Source organism: Zootoca vivipara, chromosome 7, assembly GCF_963506605.1.
Source record: "Zootoca vivipara chromosome 7, rZooViv1.1, whole genome shotgun sequence".
Taxonomy (NCBI): Eukaryota; Metazoa; Chordata; class Lepidosauria; order Squamata; family Lacertidae; genus Zootoca; species Zootoca vivipara.
Genome location: NC_083282.1, coordinates 65314040 through 65331790, shown reverse-complemented (window position 1 = coordinate 65331790; position 17751 = coordinate 65314040). Strand labels below are relative to the sequence as shown.

Below are 17751 nucleotides of genomic sequence, written 5' to 3'. Positions count from 1 at the left end.
AGCAGTTATCTCACATGGGAAATTTAGTTACAGGTAGGTAGCCGTGTTGGTCTGAGTCGAAGCAAAATAAAAAAATTCCTTCAGTAGCACCTAAAAGACCAACTAAGTTTATATTTTGGTATGAGCTTTCGTGTGCATGCACACTTCTTCAGATGAAGAAGTGTGCATGCACACAAAAGCTCATACCAAAATATAAACTTAGTTGGTCTTTAAGGTGCTACTGAAGGAATTTTTCATGGGAAATTTAATTATTCAAATTTAACTGATGATTTGCTATGTAGAATGCAGCAAGCTACTGTAAGTGGTCCAATGTCTTAATGTAATCTACACCAGAACGTAGACACTAGGAAGCTGCTTTACTTTGTGCTGGTGTGCATCCTAAGGCCTAATTAGATTTAGGCTGCATGTAAGAAACGCCTTTTAAAATTTAAAAATAATTGTTTTTAATTCAAAAGGTAATAAAGGGATTTAGCAACAGCTTAAACAGCTACAGAGATTATGAGAACTACACCATTGAGGCACTTTGTAGTGAATATAAATACTGTACTGTGTTCATCCTCCTAGACTACCTTTATGGTCTGCTACAGTGGATTGCAGCCCTAAAGCCGCAGGTCTTCATCCTTACTGCTGTTCTTGAGCCACTGAAGAAAGTATAGAAGGCTGGAAAAAACTGAACTGAATTCAGTGGGACTTAATCCTCAGTACCTTATGTGTATGTATTATACACTGTGCTTTGATGCGCTCAGACCATGATGTCAGATTTTTTAAAACAGGTGTTGGCACTTTCTGTGAGCTTGGACATTATTTTTTTGCCTAACATTAACTGGTTTCCTCTCCTATTTCACCTTTCTCTGCTCCAGCTTAGCCTTGATGCCAAAGGATATCTTAATATTTCATACTGCATCATGAATTAAATGTTTATTTATGGAAGTTGGCACTGGCTAATAATTCAGAACCTTCCTTCCTCTCCCAAGTACAGCTAGAAGTCATGTCTCCGGCAGAATAGAGAAAACTTGGAAAGAGGCCCATTTCCTAGCAGTAGCCTAATAAGCTCCTTAGCTAGACTCTCCTATAGATTAGCACATGGAAAATGAGTTTTTGAATCTTTTTACCTGAATCATATATATATGTGCAGGACCTTCTCCCAGAATTGAATAGCAATACTGTACTGTGCAACTTGCACCCCAGTGCTATTTATTGGACTCTCAGATAGGCGTCCATATTAATCCCATTAATTACTGTGTGCTTTTAGGTAGCTCCCACTGTTTCCAACGGACATTATTACTCGTTTTAGTACATCCCCGCATAGGACTAAAGCGGGACGGCATGATCTTATGCGCGTTTATTCAATAACCAAGCCCCTTAAACCTGGGTTCCCTCACTTAGCTTGTGGGGAAGCCCCATTATGCTCAACAGAACTTCAAACACGAACAGAATCGGGCTGTTAAATGCAAGCAGGTGGGTGTGCACTGCTATGTCTCGCTGAGCATGAGCATCAGCACCCACTTCCAAGGGGCAACGACCATTCTGACTCCAAGCCAGCCAGCCACTCACTCAAATGCTCTGATCCTCAGTATGCTGGAGGAAATTCATCCCTCTGACATCAACGCGACTCCTTTTGTCAGGCAGCCGCGCGTTTAGACTCGTCGTAGCAAATGACAAGGGACGTAAGAAAAAGTCCGTACCGCCAGCGCCGCTTTCTCCTTTTCCGCATGCGGAGAGGCGGGGTCAGAAGGAGCGTTCCAGAGCGCGCGGGGTAAGCGAGGGGGCGGGGCCTCGTCCTATTGAAACGGCGCTGGGAAATAATACTGTACAGTAGTGGAATAAAAGGGGGCGTGGCCACCCAGGCAAGAGACCGGCGCGGGGGCGTGGCCTCCCACGAGCAGAGAAGGGTGAGGCGGAATGGGGGCGGGGCCTTCCGCGAGCGGGGACGCTGCTGTGGTAGCGGCTGCGGTGCGCGAAAGCTCCTTTCCGAAGCCGGTGAGTGGCGGTTGCTCCTGAGGGGAGCATGATGATGATTTGGGGGGGGGGAGAGAAGGAGAGCGCGGGGTGCTGCTTTCACGTTGGTTACCTCAGCGCGCCTGAGGGCGACTTGCCCGGATGGAAGCGGGAGCGGGCGAAGCGAGGGAGCCGTTGTTTAGCTGAGGGGGCTTTTTTTGCCGTGGTCGGGAATGCAAGACGGCGGGGTGGCGGCGGTGGTGGGGAAACGTGGCTGCCCAGTATCATCTTCGCCTCGCCGTTCTGAGGCGCTGCGGCTCGACCGGGGTGGAGGCGGCTCGGGCGGGTGAAGCGAGCGTGACCGCCCGCTCGCCCGGTCTCCCCAGGCCTCTGCCTGCCCGTCCTTGCCGCAGCATGTCAGTCAGAGAGCCCCCCTCGCCTGTTTCGCGCCGCCGCCGCCGCTGCTGCGGGGGGCGAATGAGGCCGCGAGCAGGTGCCCAGCGTGGCGGGCGGAGGCGCATCCATGGACGCCACCGTCCCTTTGGCTTCTCGGGCTCGCGTCATACCAGGGATGCTGCGAGCCGGGCAGGGTGGGAATGCGAAGCGAGGGTCTTCTCCTCTAAACCATGGCCGGGGGGGGGGGAGTCTTCTGAGCTTAGCAAATATCGCCCGCCGCTCTTTTCTTCTTCTTCTGAAGCTACTTCGCTTCCACAGCAGTGGAGGTAAAAGTGATGGGCGTAGACGGCGGTCACTCAGGGACCGCGACGCTTCAAGTGCTGGGAAAGAGTACCGTACTCGTGTAGCCAAGCCTGGCCTTGCCATTTCGTCCGGTGTATTGATAGTGTACTGATGAATGTATTGATACAGGGTGAGAAGAGGGACGTGCGGGCCTCGTGCCATGTTTGCTGTGGCTTGTGGCTCTCATTGGGAAAAGAAAAAAAAAGAAGAAGAATAAAAAGCTCCTGCTGGTTTATTTTCTTTTCAAACCTTGGCACCTGCTTCTAATAGGAATATGAATTCTTTCCCCTGTGTCTCTTAGAAGTTGTTCAGTTTCAGCTTTTGTGTGGATCAGGGAGGGGTTATATTCAACACTTGGAAGATTATTATTAGAACCCAATGTATTTAACTTAGAGATGGATTCTTTCAGTTTTGTAATTTGAGGCACAGATAGAGATCTGCAGTTGATATTCACTGTTTTACAAAACTCTGACTTTGCTTTCAGTTGGCGATTAGGGTGTCATGCTATTGCATAATTATTATTTCCTTGTTGGGTGGTGTTTAATAGGCTACTGTGAAATCCAGCCCATGTCACAGGACTGTATTCCTTCCTACAATGTGAATGATATGCTTTTTTTGTATATATGATTGCTATGAAATAGGAGCACTACACCATGGAACATTTGCATACTCTAATTACTTGGATCCCTCTCTTCTCAGCATTGCCATAATTTCCAAAGGTGATATGCAAAATGCTCCCTCCCTCTCCAATACTTGTCCCGAAAATCTTAAAATGAAGCCTGAAATAAGGAGGAACAGATGGATGTGACAAATGGTTGAAAGAAACACAAGGGGAGAGCATGATAGTACAGAACAAGAGAAACAGCTGTCATAACACACCAGCTGCTGAACCATTATTGAGCATTCTGTAAGCATCATGGCTGCTTTTTAAACTGTATGTATGTATACACACACACAGAATTAGACAAAATAAGTGACTTCATCTACACTCAGATGTCACAAATGAATGCCTAAATGAAACTATGCCCTTGCTTTTTAGTATCAAGTAATAAAATTCGGTCCTACATAAAATAAAAATGACAAACTTGCAGCCTCCTACTCTAGCTCTTTAATCTGAAGCTTTTTTTAAGTGCTAAGAGTGTTCTTTCTATCCATGGACCTAATACTTGCAAGCTATGTGGGGTCTATTGGTGATGCCCCTGTTAATCACTGTAGCCTAGTGGAATGGATGAATAGGGTTGGCATAGGTAGCAGAGACAAAATGATTGTAGCAGTGCTTACTGCATTGGTTCTCAAACTTTTGTTTGTGGGTCACACTTTCAGAATAAAAATTTGTTTATGCCACAGTGAATATTTTATTGATAAGAAATACATGGGAAAATAAAAAGAAGCAACTCCTAGCATTGATTTATAACATAGAGCATGACTACTCTATCATATGAACATGGGGCATCCAGAAAGTATAAATGCAGATACTTAAGAATCATAGAGTTGGATAGGACCCTGAGGATCCCCTTCAATACAGGAACCTTATTCAACATGTGGTCCCCCATTAAGTTTGAAACCATATCAGACTGCTTAGCTTTGGAAATGTGCTAGCAGTTTCATTGCTGCACCACTAAGAACATGAATCATTCCCAAAACATTGTCCTTGAATCTTCTCACCATACTTGCCATCCTCTCCTGCCACACCAGCATGATGCGTCACACCCTTTGAGAACCAATGGCTTAGTGTCTCACCTCTGCTTCTAGCTTTCTGCTGCAGCCAAGGGAGAATATGCTTTCCAGACAAGCTCTTGAAGTCAAGAAACAAATGGGTTGAGCTGCCTGTAAAACAACTCATCTGTCTTTTCTGGCAGCGCATACAGTACTTTTATTCTAAACATGGACTTGGTAAAACCAATGAGGGGCGTGGGCAGTCTAGCAATTGTCACCAGACAGAAGGGAGATTGTACCTTTTGTCTTCCATAAAGAGCACACAACAAGGAGAAGACCCGCCTAGGCTCAGTTTTCAGGGAATGAGCAGCTGCAAGGACCTTATTTCCTACCTCAGTTCCAAAAGACCACCTCAAAAGTCTTATGCTCATAGGGATGAAGGGATGGATAGAATGATTAAAGAACCGAGGACCTCTGAGTAGTTGCATCACCTTAATCTTAGCAAGAACACCAACAAATTAATCTAACTCCCAATTCATGGCTGCCAAGTTTTCCCTTTTCTCGCGAGGAAGCCTATTCAGCATAAGGGAAAATCCCTTAAAAAAAGGGATAACTTGGCAGCTATGCCAATTGCCTGTTAAAAGTGTACTTGTTGCTTTCCCACTATCAAACTGGTAGCTGTCATAATTCACTCTTGAGCCTTGTGGGTCTGTTGTGATTGCAAGTCTGTTTTCAGTTTGATTTATGGATAGCAACTATTTAATGGAGGCTCTTTAGAAATAATAATTAGAAAAAGAATGAAATAGAGGTCTTTTTGGGCAGAGTTTTGTATATTCTGGGCTTCAAAAATACAAATATTACATACACTCAATTATCTAATGTATACCAAGAAAAACAGAATTTAGTTTTGAGTTTTTGTTAAACATGACTTAAAACATGATCCTAAGCATGTTTCTTCATTAGTAAATGCATGGAAATGTACCTTGCAATATTGCCCTCAGTGTGTTTCTATAGGGTTGCCAAACTTTTTTTTGGAAACCCAGCCACCTGAGTTGTGCCATATGGGTCTCCCTTTCTATTCTGGGTGTTAATTTCCTTGCCTTATTTACATTTATAAATAAAAAAATGGGTGGTTGTACTCTTTAAGATATTGGAGAAAAGTACTAGAACTTGGTTTCTGAAAATGAGATGGACATAGTTCAGTGGAAGAATACATATTGGGTTACATTTTAAGGTAAAGACCTGTGTTTGAAACCCTGAAGGGTTGCTATCAGTGTAGATAGACAATATTGTACTAAATGAACCCATGGTTTGATTCACTATAAGGCAAAATAAAAAAATTCCTTCAGTAGCACCTTAAAGACCAACTAAGTTTATATTTTGGTATGAGCTTTCGTGTGCATGCACACTTCTTCAGATACACTAGAAACAGAAGTGTCAGACCCTATATATATACAGAGGGTGGGTGGGAATGGGAGATGGGCTGATGGGAGTGGTAAACCTGTAGATGGATGTTAATGGCTGCTGATGGCTGCAATTAGTCCTGGGCTGAGGTGCTAAAGAAAGCTTGATCATGCATAATGAGATAAGAATCCGATGTCTCTATTCATCCCAGGTGCTTCCATGGTTTTAAGCTTGGTAATGATTTCCAATTCAGCAACTTCCCTTTCCAGTCTGTTCCTGAAATTTCTCTGTAATAAAACAGCTGCTTTGAGATCTTGTATAGAATGTCCTGGGAGATTGAAGTGTTCTCCTACTGGTTTTTCAGTCTTATGGTTCCTGATGTCAGATTTATGTCCATTTATCCTTTGGCGTAGGGTTTGGCCTGTTTGTCCAATATAGAGAGCTGAAGGGCACCGTTGGCATTTGATGGCATACACAATGTTAGAAGATGAGCAATTAAATAGTCCTGAGATGGTATGTTGGATGTTGTTGGGGCCAGTAATGATGTTGTCCGGGTGTATGTGGCAGCAAAGTTGGCATCTGGGTTTATTGCAGGCTCTGGTACCAGTGTCCATGTTAAGTCTGGTGGTTGTATTATTGTGGGTGAGGAGTTGTTTAATACAATAATACAACCACCAGACTTAACATGGACACTGGTACCAGAGCCTGCAATAAACCCAGATGCCAACTTTGCTGCCACATACACCCAGACAACATCATTACTGGCCCCAACAACATCCAACATACCATCTCAGGACTATTTAATTGCTCATCTTCTAACATTGTGTATGCCATCAAATGCCAACGGTGCCCTTCAGCTCTCTATATTGGACAAACAGGCCAAACCCTACGCCAAAGGATAAATGGACATAAATCTGACATCAGGAACCATAAGACTGACATCAGGAACCATAAGATGGCTGGCAGTTCATTTCAAAGCCCAATTAAAGGTTCTTTGGTTACTGTTTAAAGCCCTGAATTTGTGAGACTGCTTCCTTCTCTACAGACCTTCTTGGAAGTTAAGATCAGAAGAGAGGGCCCACTGGCTCTGGTACCAGTGTCCATGTTAAGTCTGGTGGTTGTATTATTGTATTAAACAACTCTTTTCTTCTCTGCATCATACGTGCACACTCCTGCTAGTATGGAAATAATTATTTTAGTAGCCTTTTCCACTAAGCCTGTAAAGATGTATGGCCTGTGTTTGTTTATTTATTTATTTATTGCTATTTTCTCTTAGATATTAGATATTGTTGTTTTGTATATTTACTTCTGTAAGTAACTTTAAGTACTGGGATTGTATGTTGTTGTTATTATTAAATTTATTATCCACCTTCACCAGCAGGTCTCAGGGTGGGCTACAACAATTTAAAATTCAGTATTAAAAACAGTTAAAATGAATTACAGTCACAGAAATAGGGTGGGTTTTGAAAACACCATCTCATGTTTCAAAGGCCAGTGTAAAGATTTGCAAAAAGCTGTATAGTGAAGGGACTAGATACATCTCAATTTAGGGACTGCCATAGAGAATGCCTTCTCCTGGGCCACCTCATTTGCAAATATCTAGGGTTTGGTAACTACCAAGTGGGCCCTCTCTTCTGATCTTAACTTCCAAGAAGGTCTGTAGAGAAGGAAGCAGTCTCACAAATTCAGGGCTTTAAACAGTAACCAAAGAACCTTTAATTGGGCTTTGAAATGAACTGCCAGCCAGTGCAGCTGTTTTACAACAAGGGTTATATGAGTTCTAAAGGTAACCCCAGCCAGTAATCTGGTCGCTGCAATTTGAATCAGTTGAAGTTTCAAAGCTGTTTTCAAGGGCAGCCTCGTGTAGCCCCATTGCAATAATCCAGTCTGAGGGTTGTTCTCTGGCACATAATTGAGTTCTGAATATTTCCTCTTGATAATTAGGTGTATGCGCTCTCTACTTTTTAAAAATATCAAAATTCTATATCAAGCATAATTCTGTGGCCAGAATGAATTATACAATTTAATGTCTTTCTGCTTATTTTCAATAACGTATTCTGTTTCCAACATTTATGAGATAAGGAAGGAGCTTGTAAGATACTGAAGCCCTGGCTGCTGCCCCCTGTCTACAGTTTATGGTATTTAACCTTGCAGCAACTCTACTTCTAGCAATATTTTGTACGGGCTAGGAATGAACTTTTCTAAAATTTGAACTTGAGAGTCTCAGTATGCTAGATTATGTTTAAAGATAATCTTCAAGAGCATATGTGTTATACATCCTGCTCAGGTAAAATTATTATTCCGTGCTCCTCTATAATGAAACAACAGCATTCAAGTGAGAATTTGGCACCTAGCACAAAGTTAGATGTTTCATAAATAACAGCTGGGACTGAGGATTCTGACAGTAGCTCATGGTGCTGATCATATATGGCATTACTTATATTCTATATAAAATGTATTGTCTCAAAGCACCCATTTCTATATTTCAATTCCTGTGTCAATCACAATTCACCACCCAACTACTTTAATTAGTTCTTCCCCAACTGATGGTATTTGAACTGTCTTGCAGTATTGGGAAGATCTTACTTGTCATCACTGGGTTTTGATCCTGGCCTCATTTAAGTGGTTTAAGCAAGAGATTGCCATTGCATCACATTGCATCCCTTATGGGATGATATAGTTATGCTGATTATTTTGTCACCATTTGATTTCCCCAGTGCATTGTATTTTCTTTAGTACTGTCTTTTGTGAACAGTTCCCACCTTTCAATTCTAATGCTTTCTGGTAAGGGAGTGTTAATGAAGCATTGAGTCACACATGTGCTGCTCTGCAGCTGTATTTATGCTTGATTTTTCCCCCCCATTTGAAACTTTTCACTGGTTCTATTTCAGTTTGGAGAGCATAAGTACTGTGTCTGTTGATCATTATGTTGACTCTGGCCTGGCTTTGATGAAACAATGCTGTTTGCCATGACACTGAAACACTATTTTCCATACCTGCCTGCCTGGGTCTTAAGATCTTCAGTTGAAACTCTTTTCCTATGTATTGCGGTTCAAGGACCCATCCCCCACGAGGAATAAAAGACACAATGACACATGAATTTAGGTTAATGGGCAAAATAAGGCCACAACTTAATTGGTTAGAGCAAGTGAGAGGTATTGGCTTAGGCATTGGACACACGAGCAAGTATGACTCCACCCCGCTCAGCGGGGAGTCATATAAGGTTAACAGCCAGTGGGAGGAGCCTGTTGATGCAAATACAACTGGAAGCTTCCCCTGATGTCACTGGGGGTTGTGCCATGGCCCTAGCCACCAGCAGGGCTTCGGACAGGATCCACGACCGCTGGATCCCTTTAATGCAGTGTTTCTCAACCTTTTTTGGGCCAAGGCACACTTGTTCCATGAAAAAAATCACGAGGCACACCACCATTAAAAAAGTTTAAAAATTTAACTCTGTGCCGCCCTATATTGACCATATAATTATGACTGTAAGAAACACTTGCCAATTGCTGTGTTGGTTGCAATCTCCTGTAATAAGGCTTCACAAGCCACTGATTTCTCTGCCAGCACAATCCTTTGCTCAGCAAGTTTCAGGTTGAGCTCATCCAGCCAGCTTCTTTAAGTTTGTCTAAAACCACCCTCCCGTGGTGGTGGCTGTTGAGAGCTGCGCTCGCCCCGCGTCGTGACCCGGCCGGCTTCCTTTCCGGCGGGTCAGCGTTGTCTATTGGCGGCCACCAGGCACGTGACAATGCAAATCGCCCTTCTTGTCGCCGCTCGTCGCGGCACACCAGCTGCTTTAATGGGATACCCCTAAAAGAGGAGGGTTGGATGATGGTCACAACCAGTCCTCAAACACACAAGACAAATACATATTCCAGTGTGTAACCGCCAATACCAAAAAAGTTGTGACGAATTGCTATGAGGTAGGCGAAAAACCAAGAGGCTGGTGCCAATTAGCCAAATGGATAAAAAAATTCCTACCAGGCCCCTTGGGCAACCAAGGCAACCAACCGAAGTCCATAGCAAGGTCAATAGCAAACAACACAAAGGGTAGACCTAAAGAGAGGGTGGGCGGGAGATCCGATGTGGTGCAGCAGCAGAAAGAGAATTTGAACGCTGCTGCACCTGCTTAAATGCAGTCAAACCCCGCCCCCCAGCTGGCCCTATTGGCCAGCTGAGAGGCTTGCCGCGGCAGCAGGGATAGGCTGGAGCAGGGGGCCGAAAACATGCCCCCCTGCTTAGCGCGGGAAGTGGCTCCCGCTCACAAAGTCTCCCCTCTTCAAGGAGGAGAGCTCTTCACAAACAAGAGAGTATTTCCTGTTGTAATACCCCCAGCTTTGGAATACCTTCCCCTAAGAGGTATGCCTGGCACTGGTCAAGAATGTATACACAAAAACCCAAGCAGAAATCTGTCTCACCTCTGAATGGATATTAATGTGCAGAGCAAAATGTTTGTGGGCTGCATGATGAAATGTATTGAATTGCACTGCTAGGTGGTATAAAAGCTATGGTTGCAAATTAATACTAAAAGGTTACTAAGCATACTTATTCTGGTAACACTTAATTTTTAGAATTAGACACTTGATTTAAATGGATTCACCAATTCATTTCCAGTTTGATATGCCCTGATCCATCAATCTGTGTGTGTGGGGGGGGCATTCTCTAAATTATAATGATAATTCTTTTGATGAGAATTAGTTTTGTATTTCCCGATCCATGAAAATAATATGCTTTTGAGGTGGTTAAAACTGGATTGTTGGAATCATTTATATAGTTAGATAATCTTTACACAAAGGTTGAATAGTTGCAATATTCCCACATGTTTGTAATCTAATCCAATTTGAGGTCTCACACTATGCTTTTGTGAATTGTAGAGCAATGGTATTATGGTAGTGGGAAATACTATAAGATGAGGATAGTGGGTGGTGAAATTACAGTCTTAGTAGGGGCTACGGTTATATAAGTCCAGCTCCCCAAGAATGTATGGCAGTAGAGCTGAACAAATAACATTGTACCTAAACTTTGCTAGTTCTGCCATGAAATACCACACTGCGGAAATATTGCTTTGAAGTCCTAGATATTATCTTTGCTTAATAACAGTTGCTGCCCTCAGTATCACTGAGCTCTGAATTAGTTGTTGCTAAAGTGCAAATCTTCATGATCTAATTATGTTTATGAGCAGACAGCTAGTCCTGCTCATATTCTTCTTTCTACACTCCCTTTTACCAGTGATTTGTAGCAGTGGTTTTGAAACTTAAAACACATTATTAATTTAATTTAAAATAATTTGTATTTTGCTGTTCCTTCCTGGGGAGGTCAGAGCAGCATATATTAAAAATAGTAAAACAATATGCAATAGCCAGTGCCAAAACTCATGGCCATTGTACCTTTTTATTGTAGTTATTTTCCTGAATGTTAGCTCCCTTACCTTGACAGACAACAGTTTCTTCTCTAGCACAGTTCACAAATAGCATTGCATTCCTTCTGTTTAATTAAAACAAAACAAAACACTTCTACTTTGCACTGCCCAAGCTGTTCAACTCTAGGGATTTTTCAGGCAGTTACTTAAATAAATTACAGCAAAATATTTCATACACTCATTAGGATTATGTCTAAATTTTCAGGTAAAGTGGGGAACCATGCTTTCTTTCTTATGCCATTCATTAATATAAAAAGCAATACTGTATCTTTAGAATATATTTCTCTGTAATTGTCCACATAAGATCTGCAGCTAAAGTAGTCACTTGCTTATAAAGAGGTGTTTTGTAATGGTTTATTATTAGTATCTGGAATTAGCAGTGAGAGCTTTTTCAGCCATGATTTCCACCCAGTACTCCTCAATTAAAAAATAAAACGCACGAAAGTGACAATGAGTAGATTCTTTGGCATCGAGACTGACTGGGAGACTAAGTTGTTCTTAAAACCAAGTATTCCGATTTAGCTGGCTGGAATATGAGGGGATAGGGTGTTGTTCAAACTGCTGAAGAGTAAATGTTGGCTACATCCCTACTTAGCATGCATCTGCAACCATGGACGAAGGAATGTTTAAATTCTGAAGTGTCTCAGACTTCAGTTAGTGTCAAAAGCATCAGCGCTGAAAACTGACAAGCATAAAATCTGTTAGCCAGTAGAGATTGTCTAGAAGGCTAGATCATTTGGACATTGTTCAGCAACCCCAAAGTAGCTTTGGTAGGTAGAGCAAGCATGCATGACGAGGGAGCAAGACTGATGGTAGTAGAGTGCAGTTTCTTTTCTTAACAAGTATCTGACTCTCTTTGGAATTTTGAAGAATTCATAGTTAATTACTGCCACCAGAAATTTAACCTGCTATTTTATTTGAGGGCATGGTTGTAAATGCTTAGCAACTCATTTTAGTTTCTCTACTTATTTTACTTATTGTCGGAGGTCTTTCCCCCCAAACCTTGACTTTTATTTCTGTATTGCTGAACTGATCAACAGAGAGCTCCAGTTGTGTGGAGCCCATGCAGTATGGAGTGGGATTGCACCTGCTATCTCTGACCACTAGGGATGCCTGATAGCCACACATTGAAGATAATGTTGGAATAAGGCCTTTGTTTTAAAGAAACAGGGTATCTGCACCAAAGCTGGTGCACAATGGCAGGACTCTCAGTCCTGTTGAAGTCAGAAACTTCATAAACGGTCTTCCATGGATTATGAAGTTAGAAATATTATGTCTGAACCAGCCCTTAGTACCGTATGTGTCTTGTTGAGGCATTAAAAGCATGTTAATACATTGTTTGTTCTGTTAAAACTTTAAGTGAGCTATAACACCCTATTGTTACCGGTCCTCAAGGAAAATTTGTGTGAACAAATATGCTTTGACAGAGAATGCTAATCTGTGTTATTAACACAGTGTACTTTCCTAATACAGACAGTCCCCCACTGCTGCTGCTTCCCAGCAGCTCTTTTCAGAATTCTCATTTGCAACCTGTATGGCACCATAGAGAATTCTCCACAGTATTTCTGGCGTGGAGCATCACTGTGCTCCTTTGTATTTGCTTTTTACTCATTAAACATATTTTAATCGGGGTGGACTTCCACAAATACTGTGGAGCAAGAATTGACTACAGTTTTCCCACCTAGGCTTAGAAGCCACATTATCTTGGATGAACAACATATGTGTCTCTTCTTCCTCTGCTGGTGAGGAAATGTGCATGCCTGAATCCACCATAGTGGCCCTGGAGACCTGCAGATATTACAGGATTTTTTCCTGCAATAATCTGGGCACAGTTCCATGTGAACAGACCACTGTTGTACATCATCTGTTCCCTCAGTGTGGGTAACAGAAGATCACAATCTGGTCTGTGAATACTGCATCCAGATAATTTTGAATCCAAATTCATCGCCTGCCACAAGAATTCAAACTAAAAATACTGTTAGCAGTGCTATTAAATAATTAAGAGTAATCATGCTGCATTCATACAATGAAATGGTTTCATAGCCCCACATCATAGCCTGGTGGCACCTGGTGTAGCTCTGTTTCTAAAGCTAAGTAAATTGAAGCCAAGCTAGTCCTTGGTTGGAGACAAACTTGGAACCCCATATACTCTGCTCTGAACTCATGTTGGACACACGCTAATTGCATATGAATAAAAATAAATGTGAAGTACTTGAAGAACTTTCTGTGGAGTCAGCAGCACCTTGCAGCATCTGACTCTCCATACTACTTCCTGTGTGCATGATTACTTGCAAGCAGCTTAAGCATAGATCTTATACTTCTCTGTAATGCACACCATTTTAGCAGAACACTGCAGCTATGTGTTCTGAAATTCAATATAGGACTTCAATTTTTCTGAAGTAATACTTATTTCTGTGATCTGTAAATGATTTAGAAATGCATAAGGACATTTTTTTTTGCCACTCTGAACTTGCTTAATGCACTCAGACTTCTAGGGATAGTTTCCCCCTTTTTTATCTTAAATAAGTCTATTTGCTCATTTTATAAAGAAGATACTGGTTGGGCCAGTTACTGGAAAATATATGCCTTGAATTCTGGGGAAATATACTTGTTGCCCTCCAGTGGTTAGTTGAATATTAACACATGTTTGGACATGGGCATGCATACCTGTAACCTTCTAAAACTAATATGTTAACCCTGAAGCAAGCATCTTTGCCTTTTTTCAGCTCACTTGCATTTAGCACGGTGTGGCTGCGTTATATGAAGGATTGTGAACTAAATAAAGTTTAATACAAGTCCAGTCATTCCATTTAGTACTCTCTTGGCACAGCAACCTTTCAGGACATTGCTGAAGATGGCTTATATATAAGCTGATGAATGCATGTTACTCATTAACTACTCCAAAAATTGCATGATGTTGAGAGTGTGAAGTGGAAATTGGCTAATTGGCAGGATCAGCACTTCTGCTGATTTCTGGAAATCTAATAGTTAAACTACATCAGCAGAATCTGACTGGAAACAGAACTGCTACCTGGTGTGTAATTGGAGCTTTTTGAATATAAAAGTGCATGCTACAGTGCTGGGAGTTGACCTTCTATTTTCATTTGTTACAGGAAAACAATCTGTAAGCATGTAGCCAACACTAATATCTTGGAGCATCTCTCTTTCCATGAGTTCTAGAAAAGATAAGCATTATCGTTCCTGTGCAGAGTATTAAGTTTAGAAGCCCTATTGTCGCTTCCATCTTGCTGTTTTATGGTAATGGTATATATACTTCAACCTATGATACTGTAGTCATCAAGCTTTTGAGTTATCCTTTGGCAAACATTACAATGGGGAATCCTGAGAATGTCACCGTACTGCTATTTCTCATTGTCCCAGATCCCAAAGTTGATCAGCATGTAAAGCTTATTTGTCTCTCTCAGTGCTTTTAGCCTTCCCAGCCTCTTCCAAACAATGGAAGGTAACCATTCAAGATTATGTTGGCTAGGCCAGAGTTCAGCTATGTTAGATTAGTTTTCCTTCTTTAAGCATCTCAGTGTAAGCTTTGCTTTTTGGGTGGAAGTCTAAAGATGTGGGAATATTTTACCCAATTAAACTATTTCCAGGGGTGGGCAGCAGTGATCCTTATGAGTAGTTTTCACACCTGTGATGAGAACAAAAGTCAGAGGATATTCAACCTCTAGATGCTGTTCCTGAGATGGCAGAATCTGAGAACAGCCTCTGACTTACAGTTAAGCACACCTGTGTGAGAAATGCTCTCACAAATGGATCTAAAATAACACAGGACTTAAAAGACTTAAGATGAGAAAAACTCTGTAAGATAATGTCATTAATGAGCCCTGCAGACATAATATAATGGGGCCTTATAAGCCAAGTAATTTACTTCTTCAAATATTAACAGTAAGGACTGAAACTGCCTTGGTCGCACTGGTCGATGATCTCCGGCGGGCTAGGGACAAAGATGAGAGCTGTTTCCTAGTTCTGCTGGATCTCTCAGCGGCTTTTGACACCATCGACCATAACATCCTTCTGGACCGTCTAGAGGGGTTGGGAGCTGGGGGCACTGTCATACAGTGGTTCCGCTCCTTCCTCCTGGGCCGTGTTCAGAAAGTGGTGGTGGGGGATGAGTGTTCAGACCCCTGGGCTCTCACTTGTGGGGTGCCTCAGGGTTCTGTCCTCTCCCCCATGCTTTTTAACATCTACATGCAGCTGCTGGGAGAGATCATCAGGAGGTTTGGGCTGGGTGTTCATCAATATGCGGATGATACCCAGCTCTACCTCTTTCAAATCAGAACCAGTGAAGGCGGTGAAGATCCTATGTGAGTGCCTGGAGGCGGTTGGAGGATGGATGGCAGCTAACAGATTGAGACTGAATCCTGACAAGACAGAAGTACTGTTTGTGGGGGACAGGAGGCGGGTCCTGAATGGGCCTGGTCCTGAATGGGCCAGGTGTGGAGGACTCCCTGGTCCTGAATGGGGTAACTGTGCCCCTGAAGGACCAGGTGTGCAGCCTGGGAGTCATTTTGAACTCACAGCTGTCCATGGAGGCGCAGGTCAATTCTGTGTCCAGGGCAGCTGTCTATCAGCTCCATTTGGTACGCAGGCTGAGACCCTACCTGCCCGCGGACTGCCTCGCTAGAGTGGTGCATGCTCTCGTTATCTCTCGCTTGGACTACTGCAATGCGCTCTATGTGGGGCTACCTTTGAAGGTGACCCGGAAACTACAACTAACCCAGAATGTGGCAGCTAGACTGGTGACTGGGAGCGGCCGCCGAGACCACATAACACTGGTCCTAAAAGACCTACATTGGCTCCCAGTACGTTTCTGAGCACAATTCAAAGTGTTGGTGCTGACCTTTAAAGCCCTAAACGGCCTCGGTCCAGTATACCTGAAGGAGCGTCTCCACCCCCATCGTTCTGCCTGGACACTGAGGTCCAGCGCCGAGGGCCTTCTGGCGGTTCCCTCGCTACGAGAAGCCAAGTTACAGGGAACCAGGCAGAAGGCCTTCTCGGTAGTGGCACCTACCCTGTGGAACACCCTCCCACCAGAGGTCAAAGAGAACAACAATTACCAGACCTTTAGAAGGCATCTCAAGGCAGCCCTGTTTAGGGAAGCTTTTAATGTTTGATGGATTTCTGTATTTTAATATTTTGTTGAAAGCCGCCCAGAGTGGCTGGGGGAACCCGGCCAGATGGGCGGGGTATAAATAATAAATTATTATTATTATTATTATTATTATTATTATTATTATTATTATTTTATAAATAGCCAAACCATGTCTAGATCTGCTTCTGCTCATGTTTGAGAAAAATTGTTCCTTGAAAGAAAGCAGTTTTGTTACAGCAGAAATAAATATTATTGAGATGAGATGACTATAGAAAAATGGGACAAAAAAAGGCCAGGACACATAAGAGATACATAAGATCCTATGTCTCTTTTGACTTTAATGTATCTGCTGCACTTAAGTAATGTTAAAAATATTAACTCCATTTAGGAATGTAGCAGCTAAATTAGTTTGCATTGCTAGGAAGCAAACAGCAAAATCTGTTATGTAGGTCTCTGAAGAGAATTAAGATAAAAATCAAATAAATAGGTGGTTCTTTTCATAGTCATAGAATTCGTTTTCCATAAAGGGAAGAAATCCTTATGCTGCTACAGTTGTTGCTATTAATAACCTATCCATGTGATTGGATTTATTTATTAAATTTATATCCTGCCCTTCCTCCCATAGGATCCCAGTGCAGTTGCATGATGCTCAGGAGTGTAAATCCTGATTTTGAAGTGGACCTTTGATTGCCTAATGCATTAAGAATAAATGCTCAAAGCCTCATTTGGCTTTGTTCCACTTTTATGCTTAAGAGCATATTGTGCTACCAAGAACAAAATAAATTGAACAGAGTACTAAGGGAGCCAAACATCTGCTAAACCTTAAGGGCCAGAGGTAGGAGAATCTTATGACTCATTCATTCCTCCTTTAGCAGACAAGAATGTGGCAGGTTGTCGGTCTGTGTTAAAGACAACTCAGAAAAACTCAGACTACAGAGACTTAGGTCCCAAGGAGTTAATGTTCTATAGATTATTCCTGCATTTCCAAACTAGTTTTGGGTTCTGTAGTGGCAGCTCCTGCCTTATCCATGCAAATCTTTCTCTCCATAGTGGCTTTTTGTCAGATCTTGGAAAAAACTCTCTATGCCAGTGAGATCAATTACCATGACCTCTAGGAAAGTAGGAATATTATAATCTAATAGATAACAAAATAAAAAAATCCTTCCAGTAGCACCTTTGTTGTTGTTGCTTAGTCGTTTAGTCGTGTCCGACTCTTCGTGACCCCATGGACCATAGCACGCCAGGCACTCCTGTCTTCCACTGCCTCCCGCAGTTTGGTCAAATTCATGTTCATAGCTTCGAGAACACTGTCCCACCATCTCATCCTCTGTTGTCCCCTTCTCCTTGTGCCCTCCATCTTTCCCAGCATCAGGGTCTTTTCCAGGGAGTCTTCTCTTCTCATGAGGTGGCCAAAGTATTGGAGCCTCAGCTTCAGGATCTGTCCTTCCAGTGAGCACTCAGGGCTGATTTCCTTCAGGATGGATAG

At 42.5% G+C, this 17751-nt stretch overlaps 1 protein-coding gene across 10 annotated transcripts in view; it reads left to right on the top strand.

The window, feature by feature from the left end:
- The first annotated feature begins 1916 nt into the window (after positions 1 to 1916).
- PPFIA4 (PTPRF interacting protein alpha 4) overlaps positions 1917 to 17751 on the top strand; it is a 106755-nt gene continuing 90920 nt past the window's right edge. For all 10 annotated transcript variants that reach the window (XM_060277209.1, XM_060277207.1, XM_060277204.1 and 7 more), the window contains exon 1: positions 1917 to 1980. The gene's annotated coding sequence lies outside the window, so the exon portion shown is untranslated. The remainder of the gene's footprint in view (positions 1981 to 17751) is intronic.